Genomic DNA, 25,604 nt, shown 5'->3' on the forward strand with positions numbered 1-25,604 from the left:
CATTCTAGTTAGGGGAGAAACCCCCCACCCCTACCCCCAACAGAAAAAATACTCACCAAATAAGAAAAAAAGGGAAATGGAGAGAGACAAGAGAAGGCTTTCTGACCTGTACCACAAAGCACTTTCTTGTTTCCGCCCTGTCCTGACATGGTGAGCTCTGGATGGCCCCCGGACAGTGAGACTGATTAACTTCTGTGAGATTTGTTTTTACCATTCCTTTCTGAGACTGAGGAGAACAATGAAAACAATTGAAAACCATGTACATAAAGTTTTTTGCACAATGATTGCCTTATAAACACTCACTAAGCACTTGTTAACTGTTGTTGCTCTTTTTGCTTTTTTTTGGCATTTTCTGAGAGAATCAAGTATGATATTTATGACCACAATGAATCATGAGAGTATCCTTTCCAGCTTTAATATTCTATGATTCTTATAAGACTGAACACGATTTTGAGAATGTGCAAATGAGCAAATTTACGAACTTGAATAAATAACATCAATGAGTCAACAGTCACCCAGGTTCTTCCCTGGCTTACAACTTTCTACACAATCCTGGCCCTTAGCACCTTTCTAACTTCATCTTCTATCTCCTACTGACTTACTCTCTTCCAACACATTGCCTTCCTTGTTGCTTGTTTCTGCCACAGGCTGTGTGTGAGTATTCTTCCAGTTCCAACAATGATGGTCCTGTCCTTTGTCCACATGCATGGCCTGTTCTTATCTCCTTTTAGTTTTGGTTCAAATGCTATCTCCTCAAGGAGACCTTCCTGGCCTTCTATTTAAAAAAAATTACCCATTATTTTATTATTTTTGTCTTCACCTTCTTTATTTCACTCCATAACTCTTTAAACTTTAACACAGAATGTCGTTACATTTTATGACATACATTTGTCTGTATCTGTCTTCCTGAGTGCAAGTTCCATTAGAATAGGAACTTGGCTTCAGCCCCTATCATGATCTCACCACCAAGAACAATGCCCAGTGTGTAGAAAGCACCGAATAAATATTTGTTAATCTCCCTTCTATTTCTCTTTGAAAATTTAATTGGAGGATAATTGCTTTATACTGTTGTGTTGGTTTCTGCCATACAATAACATGGATGAGCCATGAGTATACATATGTCCCCTCCCTCTTGAACCTCACATTCCCACCCCTTTCCACCCCTCTCATTTGTCACAGAGCACTGGGTTGAGCTCCCTGTGTCTCCCTTCTATTTCTTGTAATGTTCATTGTGCCTGGAATTGTGTCCCTAACTGCTTACAAAACCATTGCTGCCAAATAATGAATTGATGAATATGTAAATTGAAGTGAACCAATTACCAAAAATGCTGTTTCTTTATTATTATGATTATTATTGAAGTATAGTTGACTTACAATGTTTTACCAATCTCAAAAATGCTATTTCTTTCCTCACTTGTGAAGTTGCTGGGTAGAAGTTTATTGTTCCAATTGGGAAAAGCCAGTATCTAGAAAATAGAATGTTCCTAGGAGATATGCCGAAGATGGCAATGGCATCCCACTCCAGTACTCTTGCCTGGAAAATCCCATGGACAGAGGATCCTGGTAGGCTGCAGTCCATGGGATCGCTAAGAGTCGGACACGACTGAGCAACTTCACTTTCACTTTTCCCTTTCTTGCACTGGAGAAGGAAATGGCAACCCATTCCAGTATTCTTGCCTGGAGAATCCCAAGGATGGCGGAGCCTGGTAGGCTGCCGTCTATGGGGTCGCACAGAGTTGGACACGACTGAAGCGACTTAGCAGCAGCAGCAGGAGATATGCATTTGGCCTTGGGAATAATGCAGAAATCCAATTGTCAGAGTTAGGCTATGAGATTAGAGCTTGCCAAGCAACAGATAAATTCACTGAAGCCCCTGATATGTTAGTTTAGAATTTCTTAAACCCCTGTCAAGGTCAGAATTGGCTCCTGAGCCTCAAGGAAACAAACTCTACAGCTAAAGAACACGCGCTCAAATCCTAGCTTAATGACCTTGTGACATTTCTTAGAGTTACTTAATCTCTGTATTTGTTTCCTCACTTGTTCGATGAAATAATAGCACCTATCTTTTATGATCCTTGTGATGATTAAATGAATCATTCTACATGAAATGCTTTAATACTCCCTGCTCATGAAAATGCTGTAAAATTGTTAGCTACGAGTATAGCAAGCACAGAGTTGAGGGGTAAGGGACCTCAGCCATGGAAAGAGGCAAGTATCTAATTCCTACATTTCACTACTGTCTCTGCACCAGAACCTAAAAATTAGTACTTTAGTTCAGCCTGAAAAAGAAGTAGAGTCATCATACCTATTAAATAATCATGATTTTGCTGATGATAAACTGTATCATAATCTAAGGGTTTCTATTTCAAATGAATTTATCTGTAAAACAGAAATAGGGTTACAGATGTAGACCACAAATTTATAGTTACCAGTCGGTAAGTGGGGAGGGACAAGCTGGGAGATTGGGATTGACATATTTAATACACATATTACTGCATATTAAATGGTGGCTCAGGGGTAAAGAATCCACCTGCAATGCAGGTGACTTGCAGGAGATACAGGTTCAATTCCTGGGTTGGGAAGGTCCCCTGGAGCAGAAAATGGTGACCCACTCCAGTATTCTTGCCTGAGAAATCCCATGGACAGAGGAGCCTGGTGGGCTGCAGTGCATTGGGTCACAAAGAGTTGGACATGACTGAGTGACTAAACAACAACAAATATATAAAGTAAATAACTAATAAGGATGCAAACTGTATAGTACAAAGAACTCTACTCAGTACTCTGTAATAGCCTATATAAGAAGTGAATCTAAAAAAGAGTGGGTACATGTATATGGGTACATTTTGCTGTACACCTGAAAGAAGCACAGTGTTGTAAGTCAACTATTGTTGTTCAGTCACACAGTAGTGTCTTACTCTGCAACACCCTGGACTGCAGCATGCCAGCTTCCTTGTCCTTCACCATCTCCCTGAGATTGCTCAAACTCATGTCCATCAAGTCAGTGATGCCATCCAACCATCTCATCTGTCATCCCCTTCTCCTCCCGCCTTCAGTCTTTCCCAGCATCAGGGTCTTTTCCATTGAGTCAGTTCTTCGCATCAGGTGGCCAAAGTACTGGAGTTTCAGCTTCAGCATCAGTCCTTCCAGTGAACACCCAGGATTGATCTCCTTTAGGATGGACTGGTTGGATCTCCTCACTGTCCAAGGGACTCTCAAGAGTACTTTCCAACACCACAATTCAGAAGCATCAATTGTTCAGTGCTCAGCCTTCTTTTTGGTCCAACTCTCACATCCATACATGACTATTGGAAAATCCATAGCTTTGATTATAAGGACCTTTGTGAGCAAAGTAATGTCTCTGCTTTTTAATATATTGTATATGTTGGTCATAGCTTTTCTTCCAAGGAGCAAGCATCTTTTAATTTCATGGCTGCAGTCATCATCTGCAGTGATTTTGGAGCTCAAGAAAAGAAAGTCTGTCACCGTTTCCATTGTTTCCTCATCTATTCGCCATGAGGTGATGTGACCACATGCCATGATCTTAGTTTTCTGAATGTTGAGTTTTAAGCCAACTTTTTTACTCTCCACTTTCACTTTCATCAAAAGGCTCTTTATTTCTTCTTCGCTTTCTGCCATAAGGGTGGTGTCATCTGCATATCTGAGGTTATTGATATTTCTCCCGGCAATCTTGATTGCAGCTTGTGCTTTATCCAGCCCAGCATTTCACATGATGTACTCTGCACAGAAGTTAAATAAGCAGGATGACAATATACAGCCTTGATGTACTCCTTTCTCAATTTGGAACCAGTCCATTGTTCCATGTCTGGTTCCACGTGTTGCTTCTTGACCTGCATACAGATTTTTCAGGAGACAGATTAGGTGGTCTGGTATTCCCATCTCTTGAGGAATTTTCCAGTTTGTTGTGATCCACACAGCCAAAGGCTTAAGCATAGTCAGTGAAGCAGAAGGAAATGTTTTTCTGGAATTCTCTTGCTTTTTCTGTGATCCAACGGATCTTGGCAAAGATGGTGGAGTAGTAGGATGTGTGCTCATCGTCTCCTGGAAGAAAACCAAAATCACCACTAGTTACTGAGCAAACATTGAAAGGAGAACATTGGATTCCACTAGAGAAAGATACCCTGCATCCAAGGGCAAAGGAGAAGCCCCAACAAGATGGTTGGAGGGGCACAACTGCCTTCAGAATCAAACCTCATATCCACCAGAGATGCTCGGAGGGCAAAACAAGACTCTGTGCACTCCAGGACCCAGGGAAAGCAGCAGTGACTCCCACAAGAGACTGAGCCAGACCTGCCTTTGAGTGTCTGAGTGTCTCCTGCAGAGGCACTGGTCATCAGTGGCCTGCCTTGGGGACAGGGGCTCTGGCAGCAGCAGACCTGGGAGGTGAGGTATGTGGCATAATTCCTCTTGGAGGAGGTCACCATTAGCCCCACCACCATAGAGCTGCTGAGCAGATGACCCAGAAACTGGAGAAAAATTATACCAAAGAAGTTCTCACACTGTTGCAAAATTTCTACAGCCCCCCAAATAGGGTCTTTTCTAGTGAATTGGTTCTTTGCATCAGGTGGCCAAAGTATTGGAGCTTCAGCTTTAGCAACAGTGCTTCCAATGAATATTCAGGGTTGATTTCCTTTACGATTGACTGATTTGATCTCCTCATTGTCCAAGGTATTCTCAAGAGTCTTCCCCAGCACCACAACTCAAAAGCATCAATTTAATTCAATCAAATCAATTAGAGCCATAGGAACATTTTATAAATTTTCTGGAAAATTGTCCCTATCTTTTTAGTTGCTTTGACTATGTATACCAGGCCACAGTATTCTGAGATGAATTCCCAAAATACCCATGAACCCTCATCAGAACAACACCGCCAGTGCAGTTAAACCTTGGGTTCTGAGGTTGCCAAGCAACAAGTCATGTACCTGGCATGGTAGTTAGCTTCCTGGAAACATTAGCAGAAGCAACTCAGACATGCTTAACTCTGCAGGTGTGTCCAGGTCTGGATTCTAAGTTATTTCCTGACATTAGATCAAATTGTGATAGGAATCTTCAGAACACACTGCCTATCAATCATCATATGGGTTTAATCTCATTCCATTCAAAAGCAGCAATGGGTTGGGTGAAAAAACAAAACCCTTTAAAATAAAATAAACAATGATTACTGCTAAGAAATCACCTGCTCTTCTCCATGCTGCTTCTGACCTCTGTGTGCCAGCTTCTTTTGTATTTTTTCCGCTTCCCAAAGTCAATGCATTGATCAAGCAACAAGTCTTATAATTCTACCATGACTGGCCAATGTATTAGAGCTTCATCTTCAGCATTAGCACCAGTTCAGCATCAGACAGGCATATTTTTATCATGTGCTTAGAGGTTAAAAGTCTTGTTTTTAATACATAGTTACTGTGCCCTTTTTTGGGCTCCAGAATCACTGCTGATGGTGACTGCAGCCATGAAATTAAAAGACGCTTACTACTTGGAAGGAAGGTTATGGCCAACCTAGATAGCATGTTTAAAAGCAGAGACATTACTTTGCCAACAAAAGTCCGTCTAGTCAAGACTATGGTTTTTCCAGTGGTCATGTATGGATGTGAGAATTGGACGGTGAAGAAAGCTGAGCGCCGCAGAATTGATGCTTTTGAACTGTGGTGTTGGAGAAGACTCTTGAGAGTTTCTTGGACTGCAAGGAGATCCAATCAATCCATCCTAAAGGAGATCAATCCTGGGTGTTCATTGGAAGGTCTGATGTTGAAGCTGAAGCTCCAATACTTTGGCCACCTCATGCGAAGGGTTGACTCATTGGAAAAGACCTTAATGCTGGGTAGGATTGGGGGCGGGAGGAGAAGGGGACGACAGAGGATGAGATGGTTGGATGGCATCACTGACTTGATGAACATGGGTTTGGGTGGACTCCGGGAGTTGGTGATGGACAGAGAGGCCTGGCGTGCTGCAATTCATGGGGTCGCAGAGAGTCGGACACGACTGAGCGACTGAACTGAACTGAACTGAACTACTGTGCCCTAAAGATTTTACCATTCTTTGAGAAAGTCAAAGATTCTGGAACTTTTTACTCGCATGATGGTCATTAGGGATTTGAGGAAGGGGAGGGATGAACAGGCAGGATGCAGTTAGATATTTAGGGCACTGAAATTTTCTGTATGATGCTATATTTATATATATACATGTGTGTGTGTGTGAGTATATGCTGCTGCTGCTAAGTCGCTTCAGTCGTGTCCGACTCTGTGCATCCCCATAGATGGCAGCCCACCAGGCTCCTCCGTCCATGGGATTTTCCAGGCAAGAGTACTGGAGTGGGGTGCCATTGCCTTCTCCGGTGTGTGTATATGTATATATATAATTACACATTTGTCAAAACCCATAGGATGTACAACACCAAGAATGAGCCCCTGATGTAAACTATGAGCTTTGAGTAATGATGACCCTAACCCTGACTCTAACCTTGCTAGTGTAGGTTCACTGATTTTCATAATTGTACTATTATTAGTAGTAGTGTGAGATGTTGGTAGTGGGGAAGGTATAGGGCATGGGGCAGGAGGTTTAGGAGAGCCCTCTCTACTTTCTAGTCAGTTTTGCTGTGGACCTAAAATACTCTAAAAATAAAATTTATTTTTAACATAAATAAGCGTTGATGCAATATGTCTCCAGCTATGAAGAGAGGCAAATCAAAATAAGAAGTACCAATGGGAAGGCTGTTTCAGAGAAGGTGGCCAGGGAAAGGATCTGAAAAAAGAGGCCAAAAGCTCAGCCACCTGTAGGAACTGAGTGAGCCATGGGGATACCTGAGGGAAGAATGTTCCGAGCAAGTACAATCACAAAAGATAAATAGCAAAGAAAATAGTCCTGCATTTCTATTTTAGACTATTAACCAAGTAGCGCATATGCAACAACAGACAAGAAAACAGGTAGGAAAAAATAGTCTCAAAACCCCGAATGCTTTTAAAAGTACTGCCTAGCTAATCTACCTTTTATTTTTGCCAATGGGTACCTTTTAGGGACAGTTGTTTTCTTTAAAGTTATACTTAGACATACTGATTCCATTAACTTTTATGTAATGACTCCTAAGTTACCAGTCACTGTCTTTCCTTGTTGAACCCTTTGTCACCACTTACCTGCCGTATTACAATTTCTTTCTTCATGGTCCCATGGACTTTCAACTCACCTGTACTGATACAATCTCTCTTAATCTACAATAACTTTACCTGCGGGAAAGAGATATCCAATGCTTACTAAACTTAACGCTAAAAATTACTGTTATCCACCGAAATGAGCCAAATATCTGACTGCATGATGAATTCTGTGAAATAAACATGTAATTAAAGATCCAAAATTTGGGACTAAAGCAAAACATCGACTATGTAAAAGTTTAGTATCATACTGGAATGGGTTGTCCAACATTTTACATAAGCGCCAACTGACTCTCTTGGGGATTTTCTGTTTAACATAAAGTTAACTATCAATCATGGCCCAAATATAACTCCATAAATCTACAGGTTAACTTTTACAACAATGATAAGACAAGGTGATTTTATTTTTTTGTAACTAGGAAAGATAACTTAAACCCATGATTTTAATGAAATATAAGATACGAATGTTTATTTTAATCTAATGTAAAAAATCTCAGGTCAGTGTTTTACTTTACTTCATTGATTATATAAAATCCCATTTCTTTTATGTATTTTTTGAATCAGTTTTTTTTTTCAAATCACTGGTTTCCTCATTAAAGAATTAAATTAAAATGTTGACAAATGATCACTGTTTATTTACATAAAAATTACATTTTTAATATTTTGAGAATAAGCTTTGACACATGATTGATTCTATGATATCAGATTCAACTAGCTAAGACCAGAATTAAATATAGCTTTCTTATATAAATTCTGAATATTATCTATGTGTGAAATTGTTCCACAGATGTATTCAAACACATCTACAATCACAATTGCAAAATATTCTTTGGGGAGTTATAAATGCTTTGAAAATTTTGCTTAATTTGATTTAGGATTTCCTAGCAAATACAAATTCTAAAAGGATTTCAAAGATGGGAAAGTTTGATTTAGAACATTTATATTTGGGTAGCATTTCTCTGTAATATTTTGACTGCTTTGTTTGAAACTTCAGTAAAGAGACTGAGTAATGAGTACCTTTAGCTACCATGAAAGAGGATAAAGTATTTTTAATTATTGACACAAAGTGTACAGTGACCTGAAACATTGAGAAGTTGGTAGAAAACTTGTTAATTTTAAAGTGAACAAACCCATGGTCAAAATTACTTATAGAATTGTTTTAGACAGACCAGAAATAAGAAAACCTGGAGCTTTATAAAAAAAGGCTACATAATTCCTTGAAAGCAGAGATCTTATTATTACATGTTGTAACATGATTCTACTCACATTTCAAGATGCTCAGTAAATTCTTGAAGTTATTTAAGGTGAATTGGCATCAACATTAATTAGAAATTTGCTACTAGGAATTAAAAGATAAGAATCAATCAAGACAGCACCCAATAAATAATGGAAACAGCAAAACTGTACCAATAAACTAGGTTCAGAACAGCATAGTGGTGAGTATGAATATTGGAGCTAGACTTCCTGGGTTCAAATTCTAGCTTAGTCTAGTATTAGCGGCGGGACTCTGAATAAATTATTTTAACCCTCTGAGTCTTATTTTCCTCATCTGTAAAATGAGGTTAATAATTCCACCAATTTTACAGAGTTGTAAAGATTAAACTAGTTGACAAATAAAAAGAACTTGAAAGAATTCTTAGCCCAAAATGCATGCTACGTTAGTCTTAACTACCATTATTATTTTGAGTATACATGGGAGATTTTGTCAAAGTGACTTCAGGGTCAGATGATACTGTTGCTTCTAGTGGTTCATGAGTTAAATAAAATAAACTTTATGAAATATACAAAGCTTTCCTGGTTTGGTGACAATATGATGTTCCTAAGAAATTTTCTGTTAGATTTTTAACTGAGGAACAATTTTGAACACATTTGATCCAGATTTATAAACTTAGAAAGTCATGAGAGAAAGGATTCTAAGAAACTACTCTTGAGTTTGTATCAAAATCATTAGTAGGTTGCTTAATAATACAGTCATCTGGTTAATCTCCAAAATCAACTGACTCAGAGATTACACAGAAATATCTTCTTCAGATTATTCTGATGCAACTAAAACTCAGGAAATGCTAATCTATTGTCCAATTACCTCCTTTTACATGTTGAGAAACTAGGTCTAGAGACATTAAGTGGCCCTGGCAAATGCCCTTTCTTAATGACACCTGTGGGTTCAGAATTTTTGCCTCCTGTATACAGATTGGTACACATCTCGATGAACAGTGTGGCGTGCAAGGACCCTGATGAACACCGAAGACCCTGATGAACAGAAGGCTGATGCATCCATGTGGGCTCTGATTGAGCAGGCATTATACTTTCCTATTTACCTGCATCTTGAAAAGAAATATCTGATCAGTTGCTTAGCAATGGCATTGTTCTGGAGCTTCAGATTTCAGCAAAGATAAGAAGGGGAGGGGGCAGTCGATTGCTAAATAAGCTTCTATATCTCATTTTCATGCTTCTTCCAACAGAGTGTTACATTTCTAACCCGTCTACCAATGAAGAGAATGCAGAAACTTGGCAAAGATGATAGTGATGCAATACCATCTTTTATTTGCTAAAGATGATGCCTTTTGTGAGACTAGGGCTAAGAGAGATGGCTGAGGTGACAGAAGACACATTGACTTTTCTTTTTCCTTTCTCATCAAAAGAATAAGACATAGCCTAGAAAACTGCTGCATTGAAGAGTTATTTCTCGCCCTTGCTTTAAATGTCCCCCACCCTTTATTTTCACTGCACTTGAAATTTCCTCTGCAGGAAATTCCACTCTAGGCTCAAGAAGACATCTGGCAGCAGTGAGTACTGAGATCTGCCTGGTGGACAGTTGCTGGAAAGATGTGATAATTCCATTTTCTGTCAAACAGCCGAGTGCATGTTGGTAAATGTCAGATCTCTGCACTAACAGCTGGAAAAATGAAGCCACAGAAAGTCTTGTTTATTACCCCACAGCTTCTTAGCCTGTACAGGAAACATAACTTTGTTTAAACATGTGGTTCAGAATATTAATAGCATCTCTATCTGGGATAGATTTATTCTCTCTTTTAACAATAAATATGTCTGTTTTTCTTCCTCTCATTTTTCTTCCCACTAGTTCAACTCAAAAGTCATTGGAGGAGGAGATTTGCCAAATCAACTCAAGCTGAGAAAAGGAGACCCCTCATACAGGTACTTCAAGCATACAATAGATAGTATTATTATGCTGTGTGAGGATTGATTGAGTTATATAGTAAGATCATGAAATAAAGTCATCATGAAAAAAGAGAATTTAATCATTGTTATGATGATACGGGCATCTCCTAAATATCAGGAATCAAAATTGTATGATCATTTCTTGGAATATCAACATATCAACCCTTTCTTTTCTGTGAATAGTCTACCCAACCTGATTAAAAGTCTGTAATTTCTGGATATTGTTATTGAGAATATGCCTGAATTCCCTTCTACAGATGCCATTTTATTCTGGTAAAACTAGTTCTATACCAGAGCATATATTGTGTGTGCTGTGTGCCAGTTGCTTCAGTCGTGTCCTACTCATTGCGACCCCATGGATTGTAGCCCGCCAGTCTCCTCTGTTCCATGGAATTTTCCAGGCAAGAATATTGTAGTGGGTTGCCATGCTTCTCCAGGGCATCTTCCCGACCCAGGACTTCTTGAACCCGCATCTCCTGTAGCTCCTGCATTGCAGGCAGATTCTTTACTGCTGAGCCACTGGGGAAGCCCAGAGCATCATATTACAAAGTTCATATAATCAAGTTTTTCTTCTATAGATTATGATATTGAGGCTAAAAAGGTAAAGTGAACCCAAGTTATAATATCAAGTTGATCGAAGTATCATGGTCTCTTGTTTCTCTGTCAATTCATTTAAACAAATACAGTGAATGAGAGTTCATTTCGCAGGCACTGTGTTAGGCACTAGGGCAGAGTGAGCAGGAGGGCAAGGGGAAAGGTGATAAAGTTCAATGAGCATGAGAGAACAGCTAAGAGGAGTGTTGTTGTTGGGACAGGGATCAGATATGACATCTTGGAATGAGTGTTAGCACAAGTGGGACCTGAATGTGAGTTAACATTTCTTAGAATCCACCTGCAATGCAGGAGACCCTGGTTCAATTCCTAGGTCAGGGAGATCTGCTGGAGAAGGGATAGGCTATCCACTCTAGTATTCTTGGGCTTCCGTTGTGGCTCAGCTGGTAAAGAATCGGCCTGCAGTGTGGGAGACCTAAGTTTGATTCCTGGGTTGGGAAGATCCCTACCCACTCCAGTATTCTGGCCTGGAGAATTCCATGGACTGTATACTCCATGGGGTCACAAAGAGTTGGACACGACTGAGTGATTTTCACTTTATTTCACTTCATTCTTGCTTCATCTCTTCTTGTCTGAGACGAGAAAATAATGAAGTCATGAAGTTGAGAGAGAGAGAGAGAGCACGCTTGCACAGTGTAAGGAAATTAATTTCATTATGTCTGGAATAACTGGAACACAGAGGGGAAGCCTGGGAAAATGTAAACCAGTCACATTATACTAAAGATTTGACTGTTACTCTAATAACAACTGGGAGTTGCTAAAAAGTTTCAGTAGAGTAGTTACAGTGCTCATTTCATCCTATCACATGATGATTTTGGACTGAAGCAAGGCAAAAGGTGGCATAAAGGACACAGGCAGAGTAAGCGGAATGATCTGAGCGATTTTAGATCCAGGTCCTTCTGTCCCCAAATAGATCTCCTGACCACCTCTTACTGTTCTCAACATCCCAGACTTTTCTGTCTCCATTCAGCATCATCAGTGTGAGGTCCTGATCCGACGTAAGGTGTGGAGCAGTCAACAAGCAATCAAGGGACAGACACCCTCAAACATGGAATGAGAAATGATCTTAATGGGGACCAAGGTAGAAGTGATATTCATAGTTCTTATTTAATGCTATTCAGCTTAACTTTCTCATTCATAATGAAACCATGTTCCCTGAAGGAACTTTCAGAACACCTTTAACCCCACCATGCTATGACCCAGAGAAGGTAAGTGACTTGCAGGTGTCATGTAGCCAGGAAGTAGCTACAGTTGTACTAAGTGGCACTGAGGTTCCTGGCTTCTGACCCAATATTCTTTCCACTGCACTGCAGCTGTTTTTGAGGATGAAGTTCAACTCTTCATCCTTTTACCAAGCACTGCCCATCCACCATGGCTGTCATTTACCATGAAGTCATCAAGCATTTGTGCTGTTTGCTCAGCAAGACCCGGGAACCACTGCCATTCATCCATAATTTTTAATAATCCAGATAAAGAAGCCAAGTTCATCTCATCGGGATGATGTAGAATAGTTATACACAAAGAGATAAAAAGAGAAAAAAGTCTGTGATTAGAGGCTACTGCTAACCTCTGGAAACATCTCCCTACTTATTTAAGATGTTGCCTTGGAACCTTTCATTTAAATATTATTAGCCAAAGCTTAATTACTCTGCTGGTATCTGGGCCATTACTTAACACCCTACCCACACACATACTTTCTTCTTTTTTGGCCCAGTCACCACCTAATCCAGTAAAATAAAGTTAGTGCTAAAATCCTCACTTGCCAGATGCTCTACACGGTCCTGCCGTTGCTACTAATTTGCAAGGAAAAAAAAAATTCCCATACTTAGGTGCCAAATAAAACAATCAACTTCAACTACCATTTTAGTTTAATCAGAAAGATGAAATGGATTTTATTAAGTTTTGTTTTTTCCCCCCTCTTCCATTAGAGCAAATGTTCATGCTGGCTCTTTGAATATTTTGTCAGCATAAATAAGTGCAATGTTTTGAAGGCTTTGCTTTCTCATTCTGTTTTTCTCCGGGGGAAAATATATTCAACTCCAAGTCTGGCCATACCCTGGGCAGCCCTTCTATCTGCTCCCAGGCTTCAGTGCTTGGTCCAAAAGCATCTAGCATGGAATTTGGCACAGAATGAGGACCCAATAAATGTTAGCTAAAAGTGAATGCTTTCCTATTCTATTTCCAGAAAAACGAAAAATGTAGACCTCTAAGCAGGTAACCAGGGTGACTGATGCTAATCTCCAGTTAGGGCAAGGCAGGCTGTCAACATCAAGATTTCTCACCATTCATGTGATGGTGAGAATGTCAGGGGGTGCTTCATGGTGATGAGGTGACTCAAGCTTCATAATGATCAAATTTGTTTTGCTTTTCTTGAGATATTGCTCAAAAAGACAGCTTCCCGCCATCCACTGCAGACTTGAATTTCCTATGAGCCAGGCCTGGGTTCTGGCCAATGGGTTGCTGATTGGTTTGGGAAGAAAAGTCTTTATTGTAAGTACAAAAGGAGAGAATCAGCTTAAAATCTCTCCTCCGGGTGTATTGTGTTTTTTTTCTCCCAGAGATAATCAAGGGGAAATCCTAGCCAGGGTTTAAAATCTGTGTTTTACTCTGAGATGCAAATCAATGCAATGTCTTTTGAGACTTCCTCTGATGATCAGTTATTCATGAGGGAGAAATCATCATCATACTCTTTGTTACAGGCAAAAAAATTTAAAAATAAAAATAAATACATTCTAACATCTAGCAGACACCCTTCAAGAAAGCAGCACTTAATTGGAGTGAAAATTCAAGGGCAGAGCAACCGCTTGCTTATTTTCTTCAAAACTAAGGATTTATGAGCTCTGAAACCTAGAATTTAAAAACTTTAGTTTCAAGATTTTGCTGTAAATTACTCAGTTATCGAGAATTTGACTGATGTTCGGGTTGGCAAAAGAGAAGATGCAAGAATCATTTGTGAGAAATTTTAGAAAATGAAATGTCTTCTAGGATCAGATCTTTTTATCAGCTCCCAAAGCAAAGACCCATGAGTTTTGCTAAAGAATACCTACCACCAAGGGTTAACATCAACACAAAAGAAGACAAGGTTTGGACAAGAGCCCAGGAATAAGGCGCTCCAAATTCCCATCTGTACTCAGATATCTACCTTTTTTTTTTTTTTTTAATGTATCTATCTATCTATCTATCTATCTATCTGTCTATCTATTTATTTATTTATGGCTGTGCTGGATCTTTGTTGCTGCACCCAGGATTTCTCTAATCGCAATGGATAGGGATACTGTTCATTGCAGTGCACGGGCTTCTCATTGCAGTGGCTTCTCTTGTGGCTTCTCTTTCTAGAGCACACAGGCTTCGTTGTCCCATGACATGTGGGATCTTCCCAGACCAGAGAGGAAATCCATGTCCCCTGCAATGGCAGGAGGATTCTTAACCACTGGACCACCTGGAAAGTCCTCAGCTATCTGCTCTTATCTTTTATGTTCTGGTCTTGATGCCATAGAGGAGCTGATTCTCCATATTGCTTAGACTTCACTATAATAATCAACAGCTATAAGAATAAAGTTTCCACTTATAAGTAAATAAAATTGCTGTATGTCACCATTGATTTGTCATATGTCACATTTGAAAGCAATGGTTGTAGGTAAGTTACTCCATCGTATCAAGAATAAATTTCTCATGAAAATGGAAATAAGGATATCCACTCCACAAGGTATTATATTAATTATGATGTTTGTAAGGTGTCAGGTGGAAACCCCATAATTGTGGTTATTATTATTATTAGATGATCCTTAAATACCTCCCTGCCTTGACATTCTTAAAAGTCCCAGATATATAACTCTGCATCACTGAATCAAGTCAGAGATGGTACTGAGTGATTTGGAGAGTTTCCAGAGTGCACATGAATATGTATCATCAGGAGTGAATTATTACATCTCACTGGACTTCAGTTTCTCTTTAGAAGAAGGAGAATTTCAGTTAGCATCTTTGCTCTCAGTATCAAGTAACAAATGTTATACTTAACAACTGGAAAGTGAAACCCTCTAGATTCTGATATGATGACTTACTGAAAACTTGTAGGTGCTTTTGAGAGAAAATCAGCAAGGTGTTATTGATCTGTATATTTTTGCAACATGTACATGTGTGCACACACATACCTATAGAAAATTCTTCATAATTTGGACCAAATGAACTCAGAATTCAAGCATCAACTACTTTAACAAATATATGGCAGGGGTGCAAAATTTGGAAGGTTTGAGGATAGAAAATACTGGGATGAAAAAGGGAGAGTCATTAATGGTAATAGTTATGTGTCTGAAACTTTGTATAATAGAAAATGGAATAAACTAAGTGTGAAAACAGGTAACTACAACGTCCACATTGTAAGAAAAGAAAGTATTTATGAATAGTGGACTCAGAAAAGGCTTTACAAGGAGTTAACATTTGAGTTAATTCTTGTATGAAAAGATTTTTGGTATATGCAGAGAGATATCTTGATAATTCTAGGATGAGGATAATTCTAGGATATGTATAAAGTCAGAGAGAACTGAAACTCTCTGCCCAGTGCAGGAATTTTCATGATCAGCTGTGAAAGGAGTAAAAGAGTGAAAGAAGATGCTGGAGGATATTAGGTCAGAAGAATTGGTTGGTACCATCACATGGAGGACTTTGAAATAAAAACTTGGTCTTGATTGTCCAAGTTCTGAGGTTTTAGGTATTGGAGTAGGAAAAAATAACATGAACTGATTTGTTCAGATAAGAATTTTGACAGCCAGGAGGGATGAGTTGAAACACCATTTGTAGTTCCAGAGACAAATACTAGCAATGGAATAATTTCATCAATATGGGCAGAAGCAATAAGAATGGAAAAGAGAAAAATGATGTGAGATGCATTGAGTTGGTGGAGGTTTTACTTGACGAGCTCGGCTGCCATTGCTGACTAGTCTCTCCTGCTTTGGGTTTTGTAGCCCCCGTTCCTGGTTTTCTTCCTTCATCTTCAATTCCTTTGTCCCAGCCTTCTCCGCAAGCTCTTTCCTCTGTCCACTCTGTTATCATTGAGTTCTGACCTCGGCCATCTTCATGGGTTGAATAACTCAGTGCCTGATTAGATATAAAAAAATAGATTAAAAGCTGGGGTTAAGTGTTCCTGAAGTTTACAGTCTGAGTGATTGGGAAATTAATGACCCCAAATGCAGGTCAAATCTAATCCATTCTCCACATGTTTACTGTCTTTACCTATTCAACTGAAGATGGCTGAAGAAAAATATGCCATATTGATTGGATACATTTCCATTTTATTACCTCAAATCTCAAGTGGTTTCTCCATACTGCCTGATAATTCCACCACATTGTGCTAAACAATTCAGTGTCCTACTTTCCAGGTCACTATGTTGTATCTTATTCCCTAACTCAACTTGTTAACACATCTTCTGCTTATGATCTTGCTTCCCATTTCACTGTGAAGAGATATGCAAAAGAAAAACATCCATATTCCTTATCTTTTTTACGTTCTTATTTCTTTTCATAGTACTTATAAATTAGAACATTTATAATCATTTATTTTGTTTTAACTTTCACCAATCTGCATCCACAAGAATGTAAACTCTATGAAGGTAAGGTTGGTTCTGTGGGTTTTTTCACTTCTGCACCCCAAGCTCTCAGGATAGTTGTCAGGGGACGTTCAGCTTGAAGGGATCCAATATGCTGTTGTCTTCCTTTGTGTGCCATTTCTCAAGGACTCTCTGTTCCTTATCAGTTCCTGGAAAACAGGAACAAGCAGAGCTGCACGCAGTCCTCAGGACTGAGATCACGGGAAAGGGCGCCTGCTTGGATTCCCTTCAGTGACTCTCTTCAGTGACCTTTTACTTAAAGGACTATCCATTTTGTTGCACCTGGTGGAATTTCATTCTTTTTAATGGCTGAGTAATCATTTTATTGAAGATACATAAGCATGCATTTCTGCAAATAAATGCAAAGTACCCTTGTTTCACTCAAGACTTGGGTCCCCTGCGTCCTTCTTGTTGACTCCAGTCCCCAGGTCCCGGTCTACGAAGACCATGACGGATAGTATCTGGGATGTAGAAACCAATTGGTTAACCTATATGAATAAAATAATTAAATCTTCTACAAATAAACCTACCTTCTCTCTCTAATGGTCCCAGTGTACTGTGTTATACTGTTCATTTTATTTTAATGGGTAAACTATTCTTTCTCCTAGGATCAACTTTTATTCTCATGATCTGGACACAGGGTCACCATGTTATTATCATGTAATTTGCTCACTGTACAACAGTGAGTGGGCATTGTGGGACTGAAAATCATCTACCTAGTGAAAGAGTTTATTTCTTTGTGTATTTTTTTGCAGGTAACTACTGTATGGAATAACAACAATCTTAATTAAATTTTATAATATTTTTCCTATTCAAAAACTTTTAGTCAAAAATGTCATAACTAACTCCAAACTTATTAAAAAAAAAAACTCATCTTCAACTCTACACCCTCTTTTTCCTGCTGCCCTTTATAACAAAAATTCCTGAAATGACTATCATATCACTGGAGATAATAATATTGTAATATCTTTGGATGGTGACACATGGTGACTAGACCTATTGTAGGGGTCATTTTGTAATGTATAAAGATATGTACAATGTATGCATAAACACTATGCTGTATATCTAAAAGTAATATACTATGGTAAATCAACTATATTCAATTAAAAATAAATGCATAAATAAGTAATGTGCAAAAGTGGACACATTTTAATATGTATGTGTATATATGCATATACCTGTGGATCAATCATAATCAAAATATTGAATATTCATTACCCTATAAAGTATTGTTACACCTTTTATAATCATTTTATTCTTCTAATTAGATTAGTTAGAAGTCTCTAGACTATAATTCCCAGAATTTTAAACAAATCAAATCATACAGAATATAATTTTGTGTGTCTTAAACTCCACATAATTATTTTGAGATCCACCCATGATATTGCATATATGAAGAGTTTATTCCCTCTCATTGCCAAGTACCATCCTGTTGTATGAATATGACACGTTAGTTTATTCCGATATTGCTGGGTACTTTGGTGGTTTCCAGTTCTGGATTATTACAAGTAACACTGCTCTCAACATTCAGGTACAGTTCTTGGGATGAACACATGCTTTACTTTCTCAGGGGTAAACATCTAGGCATGTAAAGGTTGAGTATTTTGGTAGATACGTCTAACTTTCAAAACAGTGCCGCAGTTTCCTCAGGAAGGTGGCTGTTTAGAAGCCAGGAAACAACTTCTCATCAGAAACCAAATTTTCCAACAATTTCATCGAGGACTTCTAGCCTCCAGAACCATGAGAAAAAAATGTTGCTTAAGCCACTCCGTCAGTGGTATTTTGTTATGGCAACTCCTACAGATATTACAGGTACTGAAGGACAGCAGACTCATGAGAGTTGGTTGAGAAGACAGTGGGTAGTCAAGCAAGTGATGACTCAACGTTAGACAATTTTTCAAATACTGCTAAGTGAAGGAGCAAAGAAATTGAATGGTGGCTGAGTAGGTGTATGAGACAAGGGAAGACATTGTTTCCTTAACATGGGCTTTATCACCGTAATTGTATGCATCAGAGAATTATTCAGTAGACAGGGAAAATGTCTCTGCAAGCAGAAGAGGAGATGATTGTTGTATTGATTGCCTTATGCAGGTGAGTATGGGATCCAGAACAATAGCGGAGGGATCACAGGAGGTTGGAGAAGGCAGAGTGTGTGGATTCATAAGTGTGTCAGCTTGATGGTATGAGAATTACCCCGTCCTTCTCTGAGGTAGTATAGTTAGAAGTTTAGAAGTGCAAGTAATATAAGATGAAAAGATAGCTTGATAAAGATGGAGGATCAGGAAAGGTAGTTATTTAAAATGTGCTTGAGTCTATTTATAGACAGTAGACAATGAGGGTTGCCATGTTTATAATTTTAAAACTGATGATTTAACAGAGAAAGGGAATAACTGATAATCAGTTCAGTCACTCAGTCGTGTCCGACTCTTTGTGACCCCGTGAATCGCAGCACGCCAAGCTTCCCTGTCCATCACCAACTCCCGGAGTCTACCCAAACCCATGTCCATCGAGTTAGTGATGCCATCCAACCATCTCATCCTCTGTCGTCTCCTTCTCCTCCTGCCCCCAATCCTACCCATCATCAGGGTCTTTTCCAATGAGTCAGCTCTTCACATGAGGTGGCCAAAGTATTGGAGTTTCAGCTTCAACATCAGTCCTTCCAATGAACACACAGGACTGATCTCCTTTAGGATGGACTGGTTGGATCTCCTTGCAGTCCAAGGGACTCTCAAGAGTCTTCTCCAACACCACAGTTCAAAAGCATCAATTCTTCGGCGCTCAGCTTTCTTCACCGTCCAACTCTCACATCCATACATGACTACTGGAAAAACCATAGCCTTGACTAGATGGACCTTTGTTGGCAAAGTAATGTTTCTGCTTTTCAATATGCTGTCTAGGTTGGTCATAACCTTCCTTCCAAGGAGTAAGCATCTTTTAATTTCATGGCTGCAGTCACCATCTGCAGTGATTTTGGTGCCCAAAAAATAAAGTCTCACACTGTTTCCACTGTTTCCCTATCTATTTCCCATGAAGTGATGGGACCAGATGCCATGATCTTAGTTTTCTGAATGTTGAGCTTTAAGCCAACTTTTTCACTCTCCTCTTTCACTTTCATCAAGAGGCTCTTTAGTTCTTCTTCACTTTCTGCCATAAGGGTGGTGTCATCTGCATATCTGAGGTTATTGATATTTCTCCCGGCAATCTTGATTCCAGCTTGTGTTTCTTCCAGCCCAGCATTTCTCATGATGTACTCTGCATATAAGTTAAATAAGCAGGGTGACAATATACAGCCTTGACGTACTCCTCTTCCTATTTGGAACAGACAATCTGTTGTTCCATTAATAGCACCAATCAAACTTTCAGCTAAGGAAGGGGTATTTGACTTTTTTCTCAAAGAAACAGAAAAGAATGAGTCAAGATGCAGGAAGGAAAACGTGGTGAAGGAGAAGAAAATTGAGGGAGACAGAGTTGAAGTCAACTGCTAAAAGTAAAGATAAGAAGAGGTCAGGGGTTGAGGTTTTCTTTTTAATATATGTGTTTGTTTAAAGTTTTTATTGAATTTGTTACAAAGTTGCTTCTATTTTATGTTGTTGTTTTTGTTTGTTTGTTTGTTTTGGCTGCAAAGCATGTGGCATCACTAAGCAGGGATTGAAACCACACCCCCTGCATAGGAAGGGGAAGCCTTAACCACTGGCCCACCAGGAAAGTCCCAGGCTCTAAGGTTTTGAAAGAGCAAAAAAAAGACTAAATGGCCACATGGACACTGGGTATATTAAATGGGAAAGAATGAAATTGTTTGAGATGAATTACCAGCATTACTGGTCCTGGGTGACTTAAAAACAAGAACAACAAGACCATCAAACAAATATTTTAATTTCTGCATCAAGTAGCAGAATAAGAGAAAATGGCACGTTGATTTTTCTTTTGGAATGCAAGTAGGTGGGGTGAGAGCAGGAAGAGATCAACTGGGCACCAGGGAAATTTAGAGTGGGTAGACAAAGTTCTGAGATGTTACGAGACAATGAGTGTGTGCATGCTTAGATGCTTCAGTCTTGTCTTACTCTTTGCAACCCCATGAACTATAGTCCACCAGGCTCCTCTGTCCATGGGATTCTCTGGCAAGAATACTGGAGTGGGTTGACACGCCCTCCTCCAGGGAATCTTCCCAACCCAGGGATTGAACCTGCGTGTCTTTAGTCTCCTGCATTGGCAGGTGAGTTCTTTACCACTTGCACCATCTGGGAAGCCATAGGAGAGCATATGTAACCTCATTTGATTGGTAGCCTAAGTTAACTGGCTAATTATGAACCAATTGAGTAATATTAACCATTTTTGTAAGGATAGTATCAGAAATATGTTAATAAGCAATGATATGCTTCATGTATTTTCAGTCTGTGAGCACAAGAAATGTGCAGTAGATCTCTTCCAGCAACAAAATACAGACAAATTGTATGGGACTAAAAATAATGCATTTATGGGCAGTTAGCACAAATTATGGACAAAAGATACCAAGACACCAAAAACCCAGCTGTGTTTACTCCAAAGAATGTGGAACAAAGGCAGAGGATTGGGAGTAAAAGCAGGCTACTGTGCATTGCCCCTCACACACACCACCCAAGGGGTGGGCAAAGTAGCTAAGCCACCCCTCTGGCCCGATCCCTGGACCTACACCATATAAGGAACAACTCATCCCCTCCTTAGGGAGCAAGCAAGTAAGGGCACCTGATGTTTATTATTGCTCCCCCCGGCTGCAGCAGGGGCCCCAATAAAGCCTTGCCTGAAATAAAGATCTAAGGAAAATCATGAATGGGGTATCATATTCATTAAGAAAGAGTAAGTAGAATCATGGGTGATTATGGGTGTAGATAAACAAATTATGGGTGTACATACACCCTTTTTTTTAACAGTATTATAATTTTATACCTTTTCTCACTACAAACTGACTACTGTTTTAACATCCCAGGAGAAACTTTCTGAGTAGCGTTGAGAATATTTATAAGCTTGAGTTCAAGCATTTTTTTATATTTAAAAGAAAATAAGTTCTTTTCATCATGAAACCAAGATAGTATACTGTGTAGCAAACATGTTTGGTTACTATAGTTTGGGTTCCGTAAATGTCATGTGAAAAGGGCACATGTACTATGAATTCATTTCATGGTTTCCATCCATCTCTTCTTAATAGAGAACGTTGGCAACACAAGAGCCTCTGCAGCTCAGAGAAGCTAAGTCCTTGGTGATAGTGAATATGTTACCTTAACTTCCAAAAGGCTAGATTTTGCAACATCAAGGACCTTTCTGGGCTGGATAATGAGTACAAAGTGTTTATACTGAGTGTTTGACCATGGTAAATCTTCCCATGACACTGGTGTGCCCAGGGAAGGGAGATTTAAATTTCTGTGAAATGACTTCCTTTTGATCCTATGGTTTAGAGCCTGGAAGATAAAAATGACCTCAGCCCTCCTCAGATTTCACCTTGAATGCTTGCATAATTTTACTGCTTCAAAAATTTCAAAAAAGTCCTACTACTTAAAAAAGATCTCTTACTCTACCACGTGGTGTTTGCAGTCTTTGATCACTTTAGATGGAAGAGCTGGGGTGCTGCCAGAAGCAGAGAGCTACAAGGGTTTTGGTCCTCTTCTAGCTATTAAAAATATTCCCACGCATAAAAGAAGAAAGAACAATGCCCCAAACAAGGTATTCCTGTACCATGTAAACAATGCCCCCAAGCAAGGTACTCCAGTACCATGTACCATTAAATCACATATTGTGATTTAGTTTGCTAATTTTCAAATTTGCCTTGGAAAATAAAAGGCTACCTGTCAGCTGCCAGCCTGGAGAGAAATCTTATTGTTAGTTTGCAAGCCTGATAGCACACTTTTTAGGATTAGATCTGCTCATTGCGTGTGAGCATGACCTCTGCATATTCCATGAGCAAAAAGAAATCAAGAGTGTGGCTTTGATGAGCAATGGTCCAGCATAAATGCCATGTGAGGGAATCATCTAACGGAGTGGTTTCCTTAAAACTAGTCAGAATCTCTTACGCCTGCTTAATGAGATGAATCTTTCATGATAGTCACTCTCTAAGTAAGGTCAGGAATACCACAAGAGACTTTCTGAAAATAGACATGATCAAAAAAGGACTAGGCTCCCACCTTTGTGAAATAAGCACCTTGTATTTGGGGAATGAAGAGCCAATATCAGCAAATGTTGCCTCTGAGTAGAGAAAAATCAATAAGTTCATTTTTACATTTGGCCTTCCAGCTCCAAGGCTACTATCTGGATCCACTTTAGTAAGGCTATGTGCAGGTAATGAAAAAAATTGTGAGTGTCCCCACTAAAATATATTTTGAAGCAAAGTGGGTTATAAATAATGTTTAAAGTATATTTTGAATCATTTTATTTTTCCCATTGGGTTTGAAAGTTCTTAAGTAAGATGATACTGATTGATACTGCTCCCTATAGATTTTTCCATCTATCCTTCTGTATAAACAAACTTGAACCAGGTCCTTACCTGAGATGTTTGCCCTTATATCATTTCCACTTGCCAATAAGATCTCATCATCAGTTTTTTTGTCTTAATGATGTCATCATCATTCAACATTTCTTGAGTGCTTTCAGCTTTCATGAAATTATACTATTTATTCATGGTCATCATTTTACTATATTTATAGTGATTTATTATTTTACTAATCATTTGTTTGTAGTAACCATTTTACTAATCTGCTTTACAAATTTCTCTATAAAATGTGTAATTTGTATACATTTTTATATAATTTTTATACAATTTACACATCTCTATAAAATGTGAATTTGTGTACATGTAACAATACAGTTTGTTTGCCTTAGTTGAGGTTGAAACATCCTCCCCTGTTACCATAAATATCTGTTTATAGCTATTGTTGTGTATGAAAACTGGGAGAAGAGAATTCATTCATGACACTATAAGGAACTTAGTACCCTCAAGGAACTTCTCAGAAACAAACATAGAAAAGGCTAGGTAAATACAGACAGCATATTTTATAATACATGAATGAAGAGTTAGCCAAACAAAGTAAAAACATGCATGGAAGGAAGTTATGAAAAAGTGGAAATACAGGTATTTGTCATGAATGTACTATGAAGCCATTATTCAGCCTAGGATATTTGCTGATCATAGAGGCTAGAACTTAATTAACTACCAGATAAAAATGCAGGAGAAAAAAACTAAGGCATAAGCAAGAAGGGGAGTTAGATTGGAGACCATTAAATAAAGATAAATTTCCTCTCACACCATCCCACCAAGAAAAATAAGAAACTCTTGAATGCTGTGATAAGTAACAGCAACAAGAAAAACTCCTGCAGAGAGAGACAAAAATCAGGATTGGCTGCCAGTCTTGACTTGGAGGAAAGGAGATGATGAGAAGGGAGAGAAAAAGTGTGTCTTATAAGAAATGCTATCATAAACTCACCCATACTTATTTGTGGTGATAAAATGCATACTATCCATCTATTTCACCAACACCCAAATCCAATAATCTTCAATTGAATGCTTAGCCCAAAGTGAACCTGGGGTGCTGTTGTCCTCAGACATCAGACAGAAGCAAATTCAAATCATCTTTGGAAGAGCACATTTCAGATATAGAAACTCAGGCAACAAAGAAAAAGTTATAGGGGAAATAAGTTTGTAAAAATACTAATAATCACAACTTATACAAATTAATAACCCACTGCCGATTGAAAGCAAGAAAAAAATATTGCAGAATCAGTCTCAAAAAGTTATCAGAATTTGATTATGAAACATGAAGACCTAATAAACTTAAGAAAAACATGGTCATGGTATGTGGAAATATAGGAAGGAAGTACAAAATGACCAAGGAAAAAAGTTTAATATAATAAATCTTTTAGAAGCAAGCCATATGATAATTTATATTACTAGAATAGTCAAATGTAAAGAGATATTGAGTGAAATGACAGATGGAAAAATATCTAAGATGCAGTGTGGCCAAAGAAAAGGTACATATGAAAAAGAGATGAAGAGCAGTGTAAGTTAAAGTAACAGAGTCTAGCTTGTCCTCTATCTGAAGTTGTGGACTTAGAGAAGGAAGAAATTAGAATGTGTTAGTTGGAGTAATGCTAGTTGTTCTTACAGATGTGTCCTATTGTCTCAGTAGATTATTAAAAGCAAGTTTATATTATGTGATTTACCAAGTGTTCCCAATCACTAGGTCACCTATTCCATGACCAGAGAACATGTTTCTCTTAAATATATTAGGTCTTCATGTTTCATAATCAAATTCTGACAACTTTTTGAGACTCTGATTCTGCAATATTTTTTCTTGATTTCAATCAGTAGTGGAATATTAAATTGTACATGTTGTGATTATTAATATTTTTAAAAACTTATTTCCCCTATAACTTTTTCTTTGTTGCCTGCGTTTCTGTGTCTGAAATGTGTTCTTCCAAAGATGATTTGAATTTGCTTCTGTCTGGTGTCCTTCGTGAAGAGAAACGAGGATACCTTCTAACTATGACTGAAAATGGTTGTGTTTACCAGCATCATGTCAAAGGGAAAAGAACATGGGGGTCACCCACAAAAGGACCTTCTGCTATAGATAGGTCTGGAAGTGATATTTATCACCTTCGGTTCAACATCCATAAGTAGAACTTCCTTGACCGTCATACCTAATTGCTAGAAGATCAGAAAACATAGCCTAGCTGAGTGCAGGGAAGAATAGGAAATGTATCTGCTGATCGGTCAGCAAGTTTTGTCACAGCCAACACTTCTGATCATCAGATGTGCATTTCACCCTCCCCCAAACACGTTAGACACACTCAGGCCCTCCTTAGTGGAACTAAAATCCGAACTTTTACTGATCACATCTGGAAATCCAGGATTCTGCTGATGTCCATTACTCCCCATTTTTATATATGGATTCTCATACTCTGGCAAAGTATTACCTGAAAGAGACAAGTTGTAACTATTCCCTCTTTGCCATCACTAAAATATAACAATGGAAAATGGGGCAGGAAAACCACAATAGATGTTCTCATTCAGAGGAGGAGAGAAAAG

The 25,604-nt window shown here is 38.7% G+C and overlaps 1 long non-coding RNA gene across 1 annotated transcript in view; it reads left to right on the top strand.

Moving 5' to 3' along the window:
* LOC145518643 (uncharacterized) overlaps window positions 1-25,604 on the top strand; it is a 238,847-nt gene that overhangs the window by 101,797 nt on the left and 111,446 nt on the right. Inside the window, exons 4-5 of the long non-coding RNA XR_014063073.1 lie at window positions 10,243-10,316; window positions 11,923-12,033. This is a non-coding gene — a long non-coding RNA (uncharacterized LOC145518643). The remainder of the gene's footprint in view (window positions 1-10,242; window positions 10,317-11,922; window positions 12,034-25,604) is intronic.

Source organism: Giraffa tippelskirchi, chromosome 8 (genome assembly GCF_054371585.1).
Source record: "Giraffa tippelskirchi isolate mGirTip1 chromosome 8, T2T-mGirTip1v1.2.pri, whole genome shotgun sequence".
NCBI lineage: Eukaryota > Metazoa > Chordata > Mammalia > Artiodactyla > Giraffidae > Giraffa > Giraffa tippelskirchi.